Below are 20,611 nucleotides of genomic sequence, written 5' to 3' on the forward strand. Positions count from 1 at the left end.
AAGATGTCTGAGCAAAGGTCTAAGTGTCAATATTACAAGAAGGCTGAGTTGAAGTACACAAGTTTTATGTGACCTCCCCATGATTGGTAGTATCCAAAAAGATGTTGGAAAATCCCTCTAAGAACTTCTGAGAAGACACCTTTATAATTGTGGATCTGGACCACAGTACTGTTCTCGAACCTATGGAACACAGGGGCAAATTGGAGGGGAATCTTGTTAAAAAGCAGATGGGACTCAGTAATCATGGGAAGGAGTCTGAGACTGCACATTTCTAACAGGATCCCAGGTGATGAGCACACTACTCCTCATGGGTCATGCTCTAAGTAGCCACAGAGCTGCCTCTAGCTGTAAATATTGAAAGTTTCCTCCGTAAGGTAGTAGAATAAAAGAAATAAGAAAATTCACAGGAGTCAGCCACACTACATGCTCGAATTTCATTGATAAAATAGCTAAACCACCGTGTCTTTTTAGAGGCGGAAAATAGCTGGAAAACAACACTTGAGAGATAATAGCATAAGCACCAGGATAATGATACTAAAATGCCCTCGAAGAAAATTGGCAGCAGTTCCAGATTCATACTCAGCGTAGGCAACTGTGAGGAGTTAGAAACTGAATATAACCACTGATATTGAAATTGAACCCCGCTAGCTAATAGTGTGCTCACACAAACCTGTGTTTAGGGAACAAAGATTGAAGATTGAAGAACTCCTGGATGAGACAGGACCTGAATATGTTGCACCATTGAGCCATACTGGGGGTGTAATTACAAACCAATACACTGAGCAGCTGTCTTCCTTTTGACCTTTGAATTCCAGCAAACCCAGAAAGGAAAGGGAGTTGGCATCTTGGTTGCATCTCATGCTACTTTTAATCAGCTGCAAGATTTTTGCTGCCCTTGAGAACACTGCTCCCTATTCTGTGCGAACAGCTTGACCGAGGGCCAACTGAGGGATGTCACTCGGTCAACAGGAAGTGACTGTGGACAAAAGGTCCAAGTTTAGGAATGCCTCTCTGGGTTTTATTTTGATACAGAGCCTAGTCAAACTCAGTCTTTGTGACCCAAGCCAGGGTAAAAAGTATGTGCAAGCCAGATAACTCTTGTGGTTTTTTTTTTTTTTTTTTTTTTTTTTTTTTTTCATTTTTAAAGGCACAGCCCCTAAGAATGCAGTGATGAAGAAAGACAACTGGAAGAGATGTAGGAATGCAAAGGAGGGATAGGAATTTCTTAATCAAATATTCTTTCTCAGTTACATATATGTTAGCTAATGTTTTTCAAAAAAAAAAAAAAAAAAAAACAAAAAAAAAAAAAAACATTCTTCCAATTCTTCCTTGGTACCTGGGATATATAAGGCAGGGGTGCTTAGTGATTGAGCCACATCTCCAGCCTGTTTTATTTTTTGAGACAGGGTCTCACTAAGTTGCTGAGGCTGGCTCTGACCTTCCCATCCTCCTGACTCAGCCTCCAGAGTTGACTTGCTGGGATTACAGGTGTACTCAGACATTCTCAAGAATGTAAAAGGAGACACTGAGATCCTTCAGGTTAAAATGATTTGTGAAATCAGTGTCTGAACAGAAAGAAGTACTGTCACTCCCAGACATCATAAGGAGCACCTGCATCTCCTTAATCTCTGCTTTCATGTTGCAAAGTATTGTGTTTCTTTGAAAGTTTTGAAGGTTTCAAAGCCGGACACATCTGAGTTCAAATCCCTTTGAGCTACTTAGTGGTACACAGGCCTGAGTTTCCTCATCTTGAAATTGGACACAATAACAGTTGATAAAAAGAAAAAGGTGGGCTGGGGTTGTAGCTCAGTGGAAGAGCGCTTGCCTAGCATGTGTGAGGCACTGGGTTTGATTCTTAGCACCACTTAAAAATAAATAAAATAAAGATCCATTGACAACTAAAATATATTCAAAAATATAAAACAAAGGAAAAGGTAACAAAAAAGGATACAAAGTACAGGTATTAGAAAATTTTATCCAATAGTTCATAGGGCTGTCCTATTAATAATTAATCAATTAATTAATTTTATTCATTCTTTTTAGATATGACAATAGAATGTATTTTGACATATTATACATATATGGAGTGTGATCATATATGTAAAACTTCTGAAGATTAGGACGGCATCAACAGTAGAGTGATAGCAGAAGGTAGCTGTCATTAGATTGTTTGCCTTATCAAATTAACTTTTCACAAATCAAACTGGTTCTTTTCCTGAGAATGAGGAGTACTTTTCCCTGCAATATCACTGCCACAGGAAGCATTGGAGGCATATGAAGACTATGTCCCTGAATATTTGACTCTGTGGGTGTTGTCTTACAAGGTAAACATTCAGCTAAGTAGGTGAAAAAGCATAGAAATGAAGAGAGTATAGAAAACGAGACTACCAAAATAGAAATAGAAAAAAATGAATTTAGAAAATAAAACTAAAAATCCAAATGACTATTACATACTATTAATATCAGGAAATCCAGTTTTTCACCCAGTAATTTAATAAGCACCTACTACACAGTGTGCAGAAATAGTGCTGGGGGAGTTAAAAGGGTGAATGACGCAAGATTCCTGCGAGGCAGTGAAGTATGGTGGTTAGAACAGACTTAGCCAGGATTTGAATCCAGGTTCTGCTACTTACTGTGTAAGGTTAGGGGAACTGTTCCTGTGTCTCATTTCCTGGTGGGAAATGGGAATCACAGTTCTGTTTTCTTTACTTGGGTTTTTATGAGGATTTAATCCTCATAGGTCCTGATGCTAATGCTTAGGACCATTAGCATATGAATGAGTGCCATGGGCAGTGGCTGTGTGCCAGGCTCTGTGGGAACACCTACAGTGCTGCAAAAAAGAGGAGGTACTAACCATGGGCCCTGGGAATTCTGATGTCAGACTGGTAGCACCTCATGAGTGTCGGTCAATTACCTGTTAGCCTGAGAACTAGTGTTCTGTTTTAGTCAACTTTTTCGCTGCTGTGACTAAATGACCTGAACAGCACAACTGTAGAGGAGGAAAAGGTTTATTTGAGGGCTCATGGTTTCAGAGGTCTTACTCCAAAGGTGGTCAGGTCCATTCCTCGGGGCTCAAGTTGAGGCAGAACAACATGACAGAAGAGTGTGGTAGAGGGAAGCAGCTCACATGAGATCAGCAAGCAGAGGAAGAGACTCCACTTGCCAGATGAAAATATTTATCCCACAGCCACGCCCCCAGGGAACCACTTCCTCCAGCCACACCCCACCTACCTCCAGTTACCACTCAGTTAATCCCTATCAGAGGATTAAATCACTGATTGAGTTAAGACTCTGACAACCCAATCATTTCTCTGAATCCTCTTGCATTGTCTCACACACCTCACATCCAAACCATAACATCTTCTGTTCTCTATCCTTGCACACTGCAGCTCCGAGGCCCCTTTGCAAACTATATGCCAATAGGCACCAGGAAAGGAATAAAGGATTGAAGCAGAGAAGTCAAAGAATCTCTTTCTCCTACAGTGCCTCCTTCTGGTTCCAGCTTCTACCAAACAGCCCTGCCATGGTACTGTCTTTCACTGAACAGCCCCGTTTTTTGGATTATGGTAACTCTATCTCCTCTTACTGTCCTCTCGATCTAGGGGTGGCATATCTTCCAGGACTGTCTCCTTCCACAGTGCCTCAAGACCTACATGTGCTGGCAGTTCTCTGTTGTTCTAACCTCTGGGTAGCCCCTCTAGACTGTTTAGCTTCTTAGTTCTTCCATCTCTGTGCAAACAACCTTCTTTACAGATGCCCTAGAGGTGTTTCTGATTCCTTGACTGGACCCTGAATTTACAGCATGCTGAGTCTTGTAAAATGGGCAAGACTGAGTTATGTTAAGATGGAGATAAAATTCCAAACTGATGGCATGTCCAAACCAGATTAAATAACCATGATCTTAACCTTTTCAAAGAAGAGGTCAACAGTAGGTATTTTTGGTACACAATTTCACCAGCATGAGCCCTCTGTATCTGAGTTATTAACATTTACAGAACTAGCCTATCTGGATTCAAATCCTGGTTCTATTACATACAGGTTGGTGTGATGAGTAACAATTCCTCTTCTTGCCTCAGTTTCCTCATTTGAAAAATGGAGATGGTAATAGTGTTAATGTTACAGTGAGGATAAATGAGTTAAGCTACATAAAAAGGTGAGAACAGGGTCTGATAAAAGGCATAATGCTTTATATTTTATTAATTCCAGTTTTTAAAAAATCAAAGAATTTGATCAGAACACATCTGTGCCATGACCTCAATTTTCTGGCAAGTCAGTTCAGAAAGGAACTTAAACCAGTAAGGGTGAGGCCATTCTGGGAATACAAGCTTGTTGAGTGCTGGAGCCCCAGCGATCGGAAATCACCGCTGTCATCCCTGGCACCTACCCATGCCTGACTGGAGTAGAAGTTCAACATGCAAAACCAAAGAGCAGAGATTTAGGAGCTTTGTTTTGCTGACTTCCCACGCTGGAAAGATTAATTAAAACTCAGTACTTGAGATTGCAATCAAATGATACATAGCAAGAAATGATAAGAGACAAATATACTAGGAAATATCAGAAAGGTCATAGAATCACAATACCTACCTATGAACCAAGTACAGTTCAAGGTTCTGAGGATACCACTGTGAGCAATTTTGCCATCTTGAAAAGAGATGAAATTAATTTTAATGTTTTTTAACCTAACCTATCCAAATTATATCACTTCAACAAGAAATCAATGCTGAAATTTTTAATGAGATATTTTACATTATTATATATATATATAAAATATATGTGTGTGTGAATACACACACACACATAAATAAGTGATAGGTTTTGAAAACCTAGTGTGTATTTGACATTCACAGCACAATTTGGACTAAGTACATTTTGTTTTATTTATTTAATGTATTTTTTTAGATGCAGGTGGACATAATACCACTATTTTATTTTCATGTGGTGCTGAGGATGGAACCCAGGGCCTCACACATGCTAGGTGAGCACTCTGCCACTGAGTCACAACCCCAGGCCCCTGGACTAAGCACATTTTAAAAGCTCAGTAGCCATACACAACTTATGGCTACTGTCCAATGTCTAGAACTTTAGAAATTACTGTATCTTCCTAATATTGAGACATGATTGCCAGATTTAGCAAATAAAAATACAGAGTAGCTAGCATGTGAATTTCTGATAAGCAATGAATAATACTTTATATTTATATTAAAAATGATTTATGCTAAACAAATACTAAAAATGTTTTTATATATTATTTGAATTTTAAAATTGACTGGAGCGCCTATATTTCACTGGCAACTCTACTTGAAACAGAAGGGTCAGATTTGGGGGAATGGACTCAGTGAATCACAGAGAGTATCTTGTGGTATAAAAGAAATACCACACTTCAGAATGCCATTGTAAAACATCTTGATAGCAATAAAGGGTATGATGTCATTTGGGTGTTGGGGGTGAAATACAAGTTTGAGATTTCAAAAAAACCCTACTTCATTAAAACATCCTAACCGGTACAGTGTGTGAAAGCAAAATAGGAAATTTGCAGAGACCAAATAGGGAAAAAAATGCTAGAAAGTTGAGCCAGATTTGAGTTCTGTTGATTGACTTCTGAGTCTCATACCTGCCTCTAAGGAAAATGGCTGAGTGGTTTTCAAAGTGTGGACCTCACGTCACTGTGGACCTAAGGGGCAAGAGGCCTGAGATCCTCCACCAAACACTCAAACAAGGGTGATTCATTTTCATTTCATATATGTCACGTCCATTTAAATTTTTATTTTGTTATATAGCAAGGTTTAAAACTCACTACCTTCTAAGGTCATTTCTAAATTTCATAGTAACATACAGAAGATTAAACAATGCATTAAAATGCATTCAATTAATTTTTATAACACAAACAGTAAAAAGAGCATTAAGAACAAATAAAGAAATTTTCATCATATTATTATCCATGCAAACCATACTATTTTCATTTGTTATCTTTATTCAGGCCTTTTCTTCCTATATAAATAATCAGAGCAGAATTACATTATATTCTCATTTTTAAAGTAATATTATATTGTAAGTATTTTCCCAACTCATTGTGCATCAAAGACTTAGGCACTAGAACAGAGAGCCTGTAACTACTAGAAGAAAAAGTAGGCTCAAATCTTCACCATATCAGCTTAGGACCCGATATCCTTAACAAGAACCCTAAAGCTCAAGAAGTTAAATCAAGAATCAATAAATGGGATGGACTTAAACTAAAAAGTTTCTTTTCAGCAAAAGAAATGATTAGTAATGTGAAGAGAGAGCCTACACATTGGGAGAAAATCTTTATCACATGCACCTCAGAAAAAGCATTAAACTCTACGATATATAAAGAACTCAAAAAACACCAAAACAAACAAACAAACAAAAAACAACAAATAGGCTAAGGAACTGACCAGACACTTCACAGAAGAAGAGATACGATCTATCAACAAATATATGAAAAAAGCTCAACATCTCTAGCAATTAGAGAAAGGCAAATCAAAACTACTCTAAGATTTCATCTCACTCCAGTCAGAATGATAACTATCAAGAATACAAGCAACAATAAAAGTTGGCAAGGATATGGGGGAAAAGGGTGCACTCATACATTTCTGGTGGGACTGCAAATTTTTCCATGATGTAACATAACCCTCATAATTATCAATGTGTACTAGTATTGCATTCAATGAATATATTTGTATTTCTTTTGGAGACGTACTTCTAGGAAAAAAAAAAAAAAAAAAAAAAACACTTATGACTCCAAAATCTGCATCTTCAGCCTGACTATCATCTTCTAATTTCAGATCTATAACTTTGTTCCTGCAAAGTCTCCACTCAGTCATCCAGAACTCTCAAATGCAATAGCTCTCAGAGTAAACATCTCTAAGTTCTTTCTAGTATTGGCTTTTCTCCTTGTACATTTTGTTTGTTAGTGAACGTGCCAGGACTGTTGTCTGGGCCAGAAATTTGGAGGTTCCCTCTTCCATCTCCCACACTCCCCCCACCCCTCCATCACTGGCATCAGTCAACCAGGCCTTCTAACACCTTCTGGGTTCCTTCGGTATTCTCCACTCACACGGCCCTGCCTAATTCAGATCACAAACTCTTTCTTATTCATGTTATACAGATGATTTTTTTTTTTTCTCTTAGATCAGTTTCTGTCCTGAGATTAGTTTCCAGTTGTATAAATGCTGAAAGACTACACCCGTGGGCCTTGGAAGAGATGCACAAATCATTTTCTAGAAGGGATTCACCAATTTACATCGCAAATATCAATAGAAGACATGTCAACTTCACTGCCACATTGCCAGGTCAGAAATTCATTACTTTCAGAACATAAAGACATATAAAAAGGCAGGAAAGTTGCTCAATTTGTATTCTGCTTTCTTTCAGATGGTTCACTCTAATTTTCCTCATATAAAATATCCGCTTTCAATTGCTTCCTTCTCTTCTCTCTTCCTGCTGCAGCACCCCATCAGCCTTACCTACACAGGTAGCCCTGGAGTGCTCAACTGTTAGCTTTTGTTTTGGCCAACATCATAATTCCCTATGATAATTCCATAATTCAGCTATTCCTTAACTGAATGCTCTGTTAGTTAAGATACAAGATTAAAATATCATTTCCACACTTTCTCTGACCTGGGGTGTAAGTAGACCTCTGCCTTGGCTAATTGCAAACTGTGAATGAGCTAGGATATCCTACAGTTTTTGAAAGATGAACAAAGAAAGTGGTATGAAATGTGTTGACAAGATGAAAATGGGCACTTAAACTTTAGACATGTCCTGCCAAGGTGAAAAAAGAGCTGCAAATTGACCCTGAAAACTATAAATGCTTTCATATCCATTTCTGTTAAAGGATGCATCTTTAATGATGGCCTTCCTTTACACAGAAGGAGTCAAGAGGAGATATCCATGCATATTTATTAACAATGCAATCTTTCTATGTATTTCCTGAGGTGTTTTTATTATTTATATGGCTGCATGCATGGAGCTGGCTTCTTTATAGCCTAAAATAAGAAATGGAAGGAACAATTTTGTATCCAATGTCAAGATATGATAACTCAGAAAATAATAGCTGTTATATTCTTAAAGTTCAAAAGGAAATTCATTTCTAAGTCATTATGGATTCACACAGGAAAACTGGAAATTTTTTAGCCTTTCTCCAAAATTTTCCAAGGAGAATTTTACCAAGCTATTGGCACTAAAATGTTGGTGCCAGCTACATCCAGGATCCTCTCTCTGGTACAGTGTCAAGCACCTAATATCAGGTCATTTAGTGCATACTTGTAGGTACAGGGATGACTTCCCTGCTCTCTGAAAGAGAGAAAATGCAGGCAAGGCTTATCTAAAAATGTTAGAATTGCATGTTTTTCTTACATGAAATAGGCCTTCTGTATGCCCATTTAGCTACCCCCAAATGTTCTGCAACACAGTTTTATAAAAGTTATGAGTATTTAGAAAAAATCTGGTGCATGTAAAAGAATGTATAAAGAACTAGAAATAAAGTATAAAATCCAATGCCTGGACTTAGAACTTTACTTGTGGTGTGTTCCAAGATTTCTATGATGTTTCTTTCCCATAGTACAATTTTTGTCTTTCTATAGATTTTAGAAATGCCTTGATTTCTCTTTCAAGAAGATGAAATCAACCTACACACATAGTTAAGAGTTTCCTGTGTCACAGGATCCTTTGTTTCAACATCTACTGAGCACTCATTATGACCTAATTGCCAACACAGGGTCTTCTTGGATTCCTAAATTGCCCTAGGTACTGACACAGCTGACCATTTCTCTTTAGAAATGTAACTCTTGTTTTTTTTATGCCATTGCTCCCTCTCCAATTTTTTTTTTTTCTGCTTATTCTTAAAATTTTCCTTAGTCTTCTTCTCTGGACCATTGGGCTGATTTACACCAATTTACCAAATTTCTAACAGGATGGCCTAGAAATACATCAGATTCAATATATCCGAAACTAAGTGCATTAATTTGTCTATAAAGTCTGGACTTGCTTTATTCTCTCCATCTCAGGTAAAACCACTATCATGACAGTTGCCAAGAAACCAAGAAACCACAGCATCTTCCTTGATTTCTCCCCTTCCCCAGCCTGCCTCATCTTATCCAATCCATCCCATCAATTCTCAACTCTAACATTTGTGTCCACCTAACCATTTTCAACCTCCAATCCCCTAGTACCCATCTTCTTCAGCTCTCACGTAGATAATCACAATATCCACACTGACAGAGTTCTCTGCCTTCCAGCAGTCTATTTGGTTAATTACTGGCAACATGCCTAGCTAAAGGAACTACAATTTCCATCATCATCTGAGTATCATGAACCCATGACCACATTACAGTCTGGGGCCAATGACACATAAGTGGAAAGCTCTTGAATGGGGGCACACTCAGCTGGCACTTGTCTTTAACCTTCAGTCTTCAGGTTCTTCCCACCTGGAAAGCAAATGGGATGCTACTATGATGGAAAGAAGAAAGGCATGAAGATAAAAGGCACACATCAAGAATAAATTAGTGATGAGTCCCAAATGACAGAGTTACCACATTACCTCTGGATTGCTTACCTTTACTTTCCTGTTTAGGCTACAATAAAAAAATGGGTGAAGTCACGTTTCAGTCATCCTTTGGGTTACTAGCTGATGAATGCAAGGGAAAGGACACATCATCATATCCCATCTCCCTTCACCTTCCTCTAGCATTCTATTTTTTTTTTTTTTTTTTTTTGTCAGAATTTGATTTCAAAATAAAGTTTTGGGACATATTGTTTTCTCTGCTTCTAAATGCCTCTGGTTCCCACTGCCTTCATAATAAGCTCTTTATTCTGACTTTGATGCAAGTTGCTTCACAGTAAGATTCAAGTTTGCCTTTCAGATGCTATATCATGCACTGTTCCCACATATGCAGGCACTGGGCTTTCAAGCCATCAGAAAATGCCATGCACTTCTGCACCTTCCCTACATCGCCACCATCTTTCCTCTTCCAGAATCTTTTCCTGCCATCAATGTTAGATAAAATCCCATTCATCCTTCAGAGCCAAGCTCAGTTCTCAACTCCTCCCTGCAGCTTCCCTTGTGCCTTTTCCAAACTTAGGGACTACTTAATCACTTCCTCCTGTTTGTCTAAGAGCATTTTATTTGTGGTACAATTGCACAACAGATAAGAGCACATATTTTGACTTCTTAGGTTGGATGCTGAGTGATGTTGAGCACAGTTCCTCAATCTCATTTGTGAAATCCTGAAAGATTAAATGGGTGAAGTCATGTGGAATTATTAGAAAAAGACCTGACAAGTAAGGGCTCACTGACATCTGAGATTATTACTAAGTACTATATTACTACCTTTGGTTTTATATGCAGTGCCTATCTCTCCCTCACTTGAGCACTTGGGGATGGTCCATTTTCCTTCCCTGCTTCTTATTCTCAAGGTCATGCACAGTGTCTGTCACTGGAGAGAATCAAACTAAATTGAGCAAGGAGAATTTGCAAATCCTATTCGATGTTGCATGTTATGATACTAAAGTTAATTTTAATATTTTTTTTAGAGGTTAAGTGACATCTAATATCAAGTCTCATTACATCCAGAGAATTTTTGGAAAGAAAAGCATTGGCATATTGGGAAAACTACCTCCAAGGAAATCTGAGTAGCATTAGTTTGGCATAGAACAAAGTAGAACACTCAGAGAAAGTAGCATGCCACCTAATTCCCCATGGAGTACAAAATATATGACGGATAACTAAAATTTGCAGAATGGAGAATAGTGTCAATGCTATCCCCTCAACAGTTTTTAATACTGAAAATAATCCTTGACTTTTTAAAAAATGTGCAAAAAATTTCTTTCTTTAGCTACTCTCTGCATTCCCAGCCTACCATATGCTGCCTGTTCTAGCCTACTTCACACTTTAAGTCCATACCAAACCCTCCTGTGTTAGACAACAAGAATACACAGATTCCTAAGATCCTTGGGGGCTAGGGAGAAAAGCCAAGGGCATAGAATGCTTTATAGGGATGAATGCCATTCTATTTCTCCAGGGCTCAACTGTATCAAAAGAAATTGTGGAAGTTGAATTTTGGAACTACATCCAGAATTTTATTCTTCCCAGATATGGAAAAGTTAGGTAAGAAGCAAAGAAAGTACAGAAAGAAATGAGAAAAGGAAAAAAAAAAAAAAAAAAAAGCATACCCTTATAAGCTTGATTGTAGTCCAGCAATATTTTATTCAAATGGAAGGCAGTGGAAATGGGCAAAATATGTGATGTCTCAGAGAAATTTTACAGGCACCTGCACACTTCTCTCACGGTTTCTGTCTCTCCATTCCAAATAAGATAGGAAAAAGCATTTTTTTTCCTTTTTAAAATTTTTTTTTTTAACTGAAAGAATGAAAGAAATCCTGGGAGGGTAATTAATGAATGACAGGTCAGTCACCCTTTTGAGAAAATAAAATGTGGCAAGAAAGCATGGCTTTGTCAAGAACTTTGAGGTTTTTAAACTGGAAGCAATTTGGACAATGACTATTTTGACCATACAACTTCCTAATCTCAGTTCCCATAAAGTCTGGGTGGGGGCCAACTGGAAAGGTTCATGTCAGCTGCACAGATAGTGTTCACAGAGGAAATAAAAAGAGTTTAAACACTGGAGTCATTTCCTTTGGTTCTCAACTTTTTGAGGAAAAAAATCTCCTTTTGGTCAGTGATATCTGCAGCTCAATTCCTGCAGTCCAGCTTAGAAAAATAACAAAATCTGTTCCCTGAAACATTTTCCAATCAGACAAAGACAGGTTTCAATTCAAAACATTTAAGTCCAATAAAAGACTTTCCTTTGCCAGAGGGTTCTAAGAAGACTAACACCTTTTTAAGGTTCAGACTGCTTTCTAACGAGTTACATAAAAATCCGCGACCAGTGTAAATGTCACATGTGAAAGGATGTGTTCAGGAGAGAGACCTGTATAATCAAATCTCCAGTCGCCCCTTTGGAACTGTTGCTAAGAGGTCTCGCTGAAAATAATAGGGCCCATTTATGACACACAGCACAAATGGTGATAGCAATTTACCTCTCAAGTGGAACCTCAGCGGCCCTGGAATGGTTACCTAAATGTGGTAAGAGTGGAAAAGCTGCACTTTCCAAATACACCCTCCAGCTAAGGACTTCTGGAACTGCTGCAAGATTGTAAAGAAAAGATGGATTGTTGGAATACTGTTATGCTCATATGTATGCGTTCTAAATGCCAAAGTTGGAAGCCCAGTGCGCACGGTATTGTTCACATGCCACAGAATTTGAAATATTAGCCAGCCTTTGTCCCAGACTGATCTGCAAGGAACAGCGAGTACTAGAGTTCTACCTCCACTGTTTTTTGATCTCTCTAGTTTATTCTGCTTTTATTTTTCCTGAAAAGTCTTTGGTGTTAATTCTCAAGTCTTTGGGTCAGTTTCTTGGTTGGAAAGGAAACCACAAAAAGATTGGATCAAATACCAAATGGAAAATGTGAATAAATGGGATCGCTTTTACATTTTGATACCGGATCTTACCATTCTAAGACTACGAAGTTACTTATTCCAGGAATTCTTATGAACAGCCATATATTTTAATTATTAAATATAAGAAGAGTCTCACAGTATTTACAGCCTCTAGGTAATAATTTAACTCACTCTAATATCAGGTGAATCAACATTGGCTCATAGCACTCACCACAGGCTGCAGCTATGGAATAAATTTTCTTTTTCCCTCTTTTCCAGAATCTCAGATCTAAAGCATAGAAACCTATCATGTATGTATTTACTAACCAGCAAATTGATAAAAACACTAAGCAACCCTCCATTTGCTAAAATATCCTTTCTGATGAGAGATAAGACCAAGTTTTCATGATGTAGATGTTCCCATTTTTTATTTGTTTCTACTTTCATTTTTCAGTAAATCTGAATGACTAGAAATGATAAGAAAAGGGAGACATTTGCAACATATATCAAAACCATCTAATGTTTCTGAAACCAGAAGAGGAAAATTATTAGTACCATAACATAAGCATTTTAATTGCATGCAAATTTAAACCAAATGTTACAGGAAAAGTTTCCCTATTACTTTCCAACTTCTGCTCTCCAAGGAATTCCAAATAGAGGAGCACAGTGTCAGCAGAGTGACTCTGAACATGAACAGAAACGAAACAAAATTTCTGTTTTCAGTTAGTGTTTGACACATGTGTTTTCATTCTTTCCCAAGACACAATTGGACCCCTCAACTTTAAAGTCATAATGTAAAGATTCCATTTTGTTATTATTCTTTTAAAGGGTGAAGCAATTGAGCAGTCTTATCTAAATGAAGACAAAAAGCATTATTCTTCAGATATGAGCGTGCCATGAGTAGGGCCCACAATTTTGCTTTTTCGAGTATGCTAACTGATCCAACATCTTTTGCCTGCTCCCCTCATAACTGACCTCAGACATTGGCAAAGTTCTGTGCTAAATAACAGGTTACAGAAGACTATGCAATCACAAATGCAATAACGCTCAGAGGACAGTAAAAATTATTCTCCACAGACTAAATATCAAAGTTACACAAAACACCTGTCTAGGAACTAGTAAGAAATAGTTTCCCTTTCTTCACATGCATTACTGGCATTATTAAATTTGAGAGTCAAACTCATTTTTAGAAAATTGGTTCAGGAATCAACTTTTGACTTTGATCAATTCTTTCTGATTCTATTAAAAGAGTTTATTCTTTGTCATTAGCCAAAAACAATCTCAAATCTTTTCATAATAAAATATTTGTAAAACGTTCAAATAAAACCTAACACATAGTGGGCACTCAGTACCTTGTGATTTTTAAATAAGCAGAGAAATTCATCATATCCATTAATAATTTTTCAGGAAAATCTACATCCAACTCAGCTAAGACAATGCAGGCAGAAGTCAACAATATTCTTAAGTGGTACATCATTTGACACATGTAATAAGAGTTTGTACAAAAGGATTTTACCAACAGCTAACACAGACAGGGAAGCATCCATAAAGTAAAGTAGAATTTGAAGTTGACCACTAATGTAAGTCAGGTTTAGATAAAAGAAGGCTACAGAGAGGGATAATGTGGAGAAGTAAACTGAATTAACTAACCAGGATGGTGTAAGCATGCTGTTTGGAGAGTAAATGGACAGGTCTGGTTAGTGTCAGAGGTGTACGTTGGAAAAGAAGGGAAAACATGTGGGTTGATCCATGTTAAAAGTACCTTCAAAACTATACTGAGGAACTCAGTCTTCATAAGGAGAGAACTAACAAGTCATGAACAGTTTTTAAGCAGGCAAAAGACGTGATTAAAGCACTGTGTAAAGAAAGCAGTGTTATCTGTAAAAGTACTGAGTCCACATGTTCTTAAGAAAAACTGTATTTACTATAGCTCTGTGATAAATGACTTCAATTTCATCCCAGTTTCTAATCGCAACCAAAATCACATGCATTTTGTGATTGATCATTTCTTTGTGCTACATCGAAGAATGAAGAATCCAAGTTGTGGTTAAACCATCCACATGCATTGAATCACGACTGCATGTGTCAGTCAAGCACATGCTAAGCACACTGAACAAGAAATGAACAAGATACCATCATTTATTTCCCTAAAGACATATATAATTCTTGCTCTTGATAAGCCATGATCTAAGAGGAACATCAAAAAGAAAGATCACTGATTATATATTGAGTTTACTAAATGCTGGATATGTTCTTCCAAGATCATATAGTCATAACAAAAGATACAGTGGACACTTAAGTCAGCTTAAGTGATGGGCATAGAGAGAAAGGGAAGCTTTGAAAACTGGGTGGTCATCAGCTGAGTCTTATGAGGCGGGGAAGAGAACAGAGGAAGCATAGAAGAGGAATGATATTTATAAGAGATTAAGCAGCCAGGTTTTAGAACAAGGCATGCCCAAATATTTATTCCAAATATTTATAGCATTTCATGTTGTAGCATCTTGGGAAAGTTCTTTACCTCCCTTTCCTATAAAATGAACATGATATTTATATTCTTTTGAAATACACTACAATAGAGTTTTTAAAACTTATAATATGAATTCTATACATGATACGTGTTCAATCTACATCTGATATTATTGAATGTTGGCAGATTGTAATTTTTCAGGCAAAAAGGTCAGGCACCAAAGTATTCTTGTATATGGCATGTAAAGACTTGGGTATGGGTAGACATATAGGAAGAGATGAGAACTAAACATGTCCATCTCTATGGTCTATGGGATGCTCAGGCTAAAGTCCATTGGCCCTACTCACCTGGACCACATTGTGAATACTTCGCCACCCTCAGAGATGTACAGAGCTCACATTATGTAAAAGTGCAGTAGCTCTGGCATTAGAGAGCAGAGGACAGGCTGGATCCCAAAAGACCATATAGTCTGTTCAAAGTTTATTATTTTGACATTGAATTCCAAATGACACAGATCCAAAAATTTATACATATAATTGAATTTTAATGATGATATGCATCTTTAAACTTTCTCATTATTGAATAAATGTTTTCTTCTTATTGCTTATCAAAACTTAAATTATGCTGACACTACACTAGTCATTGGATTGTTTTTCTACATCACACAATTAATTTCAATAATATAATGGACATTCAGAAATCATTATTTCACTACACAAAGAATCCTAGCAATCATTGCTTCAGAAACCCTTTCAAGTGCTTAGTTTTCTGAAGGTATTCTTTTTATAGAATTGTGGTCAGATTATAGATATTTTGTAATTCAATATTTTTTCGGCTATCTTTTGTTTGTTAATTGAGAAATACTTGTCAGTCCTCCTTATGTGCTAAGTCTTGGTTTTCATCCTACAACATGTACAATCAGAATAATATGAAATTATACTCTATGATTTATCAAAATGCATAAACGCATTCTACTGTCATGCATAACTAATTAGAACAAATTTTGAAAATTAATTTATAAAAACGAATGCTCAGTCCTGAGAAAGAGACAGTCCCCAAAAAGCACACGCATCCAGCAAACCATCTTCAGAGTCACCAGGTACGTTTTACCCTAGGTATTAGCGGAGCATATACAGATTTTTCTTCTTTCTCCCACTTAGCATCATATGGTAGCTAGGTTTCTGTGCTGCCTCAGCATCTCCATAGTTAACTTTTTAAATAATTGTGAAGTTCCCAATTGCTTTCATCAGAGTTCAGCCAATCCTCATTTTTTGCAGACTTACTTAGTTTTCAGTAACACAAAGCAAAGATTACATTCATGCATACAGTTTCTCCATGCCTAAGGTATTATTTCCTTAGAAAAAAATTAAATGATTGTGTTTATTGGCTTAAAGGGTATAAAAAAAATTATAGTGACTCTTAAAATGTGGTCCTAGAAAGAGAAAATCACAAAAACCACTTTTTAACAAAGTTGACAGGAAAGTGGCATCCCAACACTGCCCCTCCAGGAACTAGACAAAGAAGAACTAAACCCAAAGACAGCAGAAGGAAGAAAATATAGAAATAAGAATATATATAAATGAAATGGAAGCCAGAAAAATAAAGTGAAAGATCAATGAAAATAAGAGTTTTTTAAAAGGATAAACTAAGTAGACAAATCTTTAGTAGGCTAAGAATAAATGAGAGACTCGAGTAAATAAATCCAAAATGAAAGACATTTCACTGACATGACAAAAATATAGAAGATCGCAAGATACTACTATGAATAATTATATGCCAATAAATTGGACCACCTAGAAGAAATAAATAAATTGCTAAATACATACAACTCCAAGACTAAATCGTGAAGAAAGAAAAAAATCTGAAAAGACCAATAACAAGAGATTGAAGCAGTAATGAAATATCTTCTATCAAAGAAAAACCAGGACCTGATGCTTAACTGCTGTATCCTACCAAATATTTAAAGAACTAATACCAATCTTTCTCAAATGCTTTTGAAAAGAAAACAAAGAAGAGAGAATGCTTCCAACTCCATTTTACAAGATCATCATTACACTGCTCTTGAACAGACAAGAACATTTTGATAAAAGAAAATTACAGGTCAATATCCCTGAGAACATAGATGAGAAAAATTCACAACAAAATACTAGCACACTGAATTCAATAGCATATTAAAAGGATCATTCACCATGGGGCAAGTGGGATTTATTCCAGTGATGCAAAGGTGGTTCAATATATACTAATCTAGAAATGGGATGTGCCACATTAACAGAATGAAGAACGAAAGCCATTGGACCATCTCAGTAGATGCAGAAAAAGCCAACATTCTTTTAAGATAGAAACTCAAGCAATTAGGTGTGGAAAGCAGGGATCTCTACATCATGAGACAGATGTGACAAACTTTTAACTAAATGTATGCTCAACAGTAAAATGTGGAAAGCATTTTTTCTCGGATCAGAAACAAGAGCAAGATGCTCACTCTCACCACCTTCACTGGACTAGTTCTGAAGTCCTAGAAAGGAAAGAGAAAAAAATGCAAAACATCCTAATTGGAAAGGAAGAAGATACAATGTCTCTGCGGAAGATATGGTTTATATGCAGAAAATCCTAAATTTCACCTCCAAAACATAAGTGTTAGAATTACTAAGTGAATCCAGTACACTTGCAGATACAAAGATCTATAGTGTTTTAATATACTAAAAATGAATTATCCCAAAAATTTCAGAAAAAAATCTCATTTACAACATCTACAAACAAACCCATCAACCATCAAATGAAAACCTTCAGAATAAATCTAACTAAAGAGATGAAAGACCTGGGTGCTAAAAAGTAAAAAATAAAAATGAAAGAAACTGAAAAAGAATAAACGGAGAGAGATTCTCCGTTCATTGATCGGAAAAATTAATGTGGAAAAAATGCTCATAATACCCAAAGCAATCCACAAATTCAATTGCCATCAAAATTCCTAGGGTATTTTTCATAGAAATAGAAAAAGCAAACAAACCTAAAATGCTTAAGGAACCACAAAAGGTCCTAAATAGTAAAAGTAATCTTCAGCAAAAAAAAAAAAAAAGCCAAAGGCACTGCATTACCTAACCTATATTCAAAACCCCAGTAATCACGACGACATGGGAGTGGCATAAAAACAGACACATAGACTAGTGGGACAGAACAGATCGCTCAGAAGTAAATTCATGTGTTTGCAATCAACTAATTTTTGATAGTGGTGCCAAGAACACACACGGGGAAAGGACAGTGTCTTTGATAAATGGTGTTTGAACAATTGGATATCTATATACAGAACAATCAAATCAGACTCTTATCTCACATCAAATTCAAAAAATCAGCTAAAAATGGATTAAAGTCTTAAACAAAAGACCTGAGCTGAAAAAGTACTAGAAGAAAACGTAGGGAAACAGTTCCATGACTTTGGCCTGCGTAATGATTCTTTTGGATGGGAACCCAAAAACACAGGAAACGAAAGAGAAAATAGACAAATGGGATTACATAAAACTTGAAAACATCTGCACAGACAAGGAAACGATCAACAGAATGAAGAGGCAACTTACGGAACGAGAGAGAATATGTGCAAACCACACAACTGATAAGGGGCTAGGATACAGGAGATATAAGGAACTCAAAAACCTACTGGCAAGAAAACAAACAACTCAACAACTGGGCAAGCAAAGACTGGAGTTTTAGCTCCACTGTAGAGTGCTTGCCCAGCATATAGGAGGTCATGACTTTGATCCCCAGCACCCAGCCTGCACCACCCCTAAAATGGGCCAAGATGTAGATAGACATTTTTAGAAAGAAGACATACAAATGGCCAGGTGGTATATGAAAAAATATTCAACATCAGCAATTACCATAAAAATGAAATTTAAAACCACAAGGAGCTATCACCACACACCTACGGGAATGGCTCTTATTAAAGATAACATGTGTTAGCAAGGATGTGAAGAAAGGGACCCTTGAACAGTGTTGATGAGGATGTAAATTCATACAGCCGTTATGTAAAATAGTATGGAGATTCCTCAAAAACTTAAAAACAGAACTAACGTGTGATACAGCAATCCCATTACAGTGTATCTATCCAAAGACAATGAAATCAACATGTCCCAAAGACATTTGCACTCCCATGATCACTGCAGTATTATTTATAATAGCCAAGATATGAAATCAACCCACGTGTCCACAAATGGATGAATGGATAAAGAAACTGTGGCACATATTCAGAATAAAATAGTATTCAGTATTAAAGAAGGAAATCATAGCATTGCAGTAAACCAAAAGGCCATTATATGAAGTGAAATAAGTCGAGCGCAAAAGACAAATATTGGATAATTTCACTTACGGGTAGAATCTTAAAAAAGCAAACTCATAAAAGCAGGGAAGAAATGTGATTACCAGGAGTTGGTGGTTAGGGGACAGTAAAAGCAGACTGGGATACGACCTTTGTTAGCCAAAGGGTACGACATTTCAGTTAAGAAGAATAAGTCAAGAGATCTACTGTACAACATGGTGACTATAGTTAATAACAATGTATTATATTGAAAATCGCAGAGACAGTTGAATTTATGTAGTCTCACCACAAAAATTACAAGTATGTAAGGACTTCCAAATGTTAATTAGCTTGATTAAACAATTCCACAGTGTATATATATTTCAAAACCTAGTTTTGGGGGTTGGGATGTTGTTCATTGGTACAGCACTTGCCTAGAAGGAATGAAGTCCTGGGTTTGCCCCCCAGCACTGCAAAATATAAACAAAACAATCAAGTTAAATGATAAATAAATGAAATTTTTATTCATCAATTAAAATAATATATATTAGAGGCCACAAAGTAACCCAGTGCTTAAGTCCAGTTGTTTTAAAAAAACAAACAAAAAAAAAGTTATCTTAGACCAGTTATCAATAATTTTCACTTTGTCTGGGTCCAATTTTGTGGTTCCAAAATTCTCATTAGGAAGGGCCTGTGCACTTTAAGTGACCTGGACCAAGGACAGAGACGAGTCTTCATGACGCAGATATTACCAGGAGGTCACTTTTTCCACTACTGCCTGGAACAGCTCCGTCCTCCGTGTGACCTGGGCAAAACATCAATCCTAGTTCCTGGCAAGCAGAGGGAAGCATTTCCTCTCTACACTTAGAGATGAAGTTTGTATTTCTGGAGTGGATCTTTGAAGGTCAGAGCCTTTCTGTGTTTCCACATGTGTGCAGTTAGCTAACGCAGGCTGGGAATTCTAAACACAATGGTCTACAAACTGTTTAGAGAACAAAGCCCAAGTGAAACCATTTGCAGCACAGAGCTTCAGGTAAAACTTCAACTCTGAAGTTAAATCCAAGTAAGAAAGCCTGTGCATTGGTTCTGCATTTTTGTCCAATAAAGTAAAAAAAAAAAAAAAAAAAAAAACACTCTCTGGCAGTGCTGATGCTTGCCAGTTACCAAGGTGGGACAGAGATGCTCAGACACATTTATTATTGCTTACAATGCACAGCTTCTGCACAGTTACCTGCTGAAGACAGTCTTTAGCTTAAAAAGAAACAGGATAAGATATATCCAGGCCCTCCCTCAGAATGACTCGCTTTTGGTTACAAATATGAAATGGTTGCCTAGCAGTTATTAGAATAATAGCAAATGTTGGTGTTGAAGAAGTAAAATAATTCTCTCAATAGTCCTA

At 36.9% G+C, this 20,611-nt stretch overlaps 1 protein-coding gene across 9 annotated transcripts in view; it reads right to left on the minus strand.

Moving 5' to 3' along the window:
- RBMS3 (RNA binding motif single stranded interacting protein 3) overlaps positions 1–20,611 on the minus strand; it is a gene marked incomplete at its 3' end in the record, with an annotated part of 684,132 nt that overhangs the window by 461,936 nt on the left and 201,585 nt on the right. The window lies entirely within an intron of this gene.

Source organism: Sciurus vulgaris (genome assembly GCF_902686455.1).
Source record: "Sciurus vulgaris genome assembly, chromosome: 16".
NCBI lineage: Eukaryota > Metazoa > Chordata > Mammalia > Rodentia > Sciuridae > Sciurus > Sciurus vulgaris.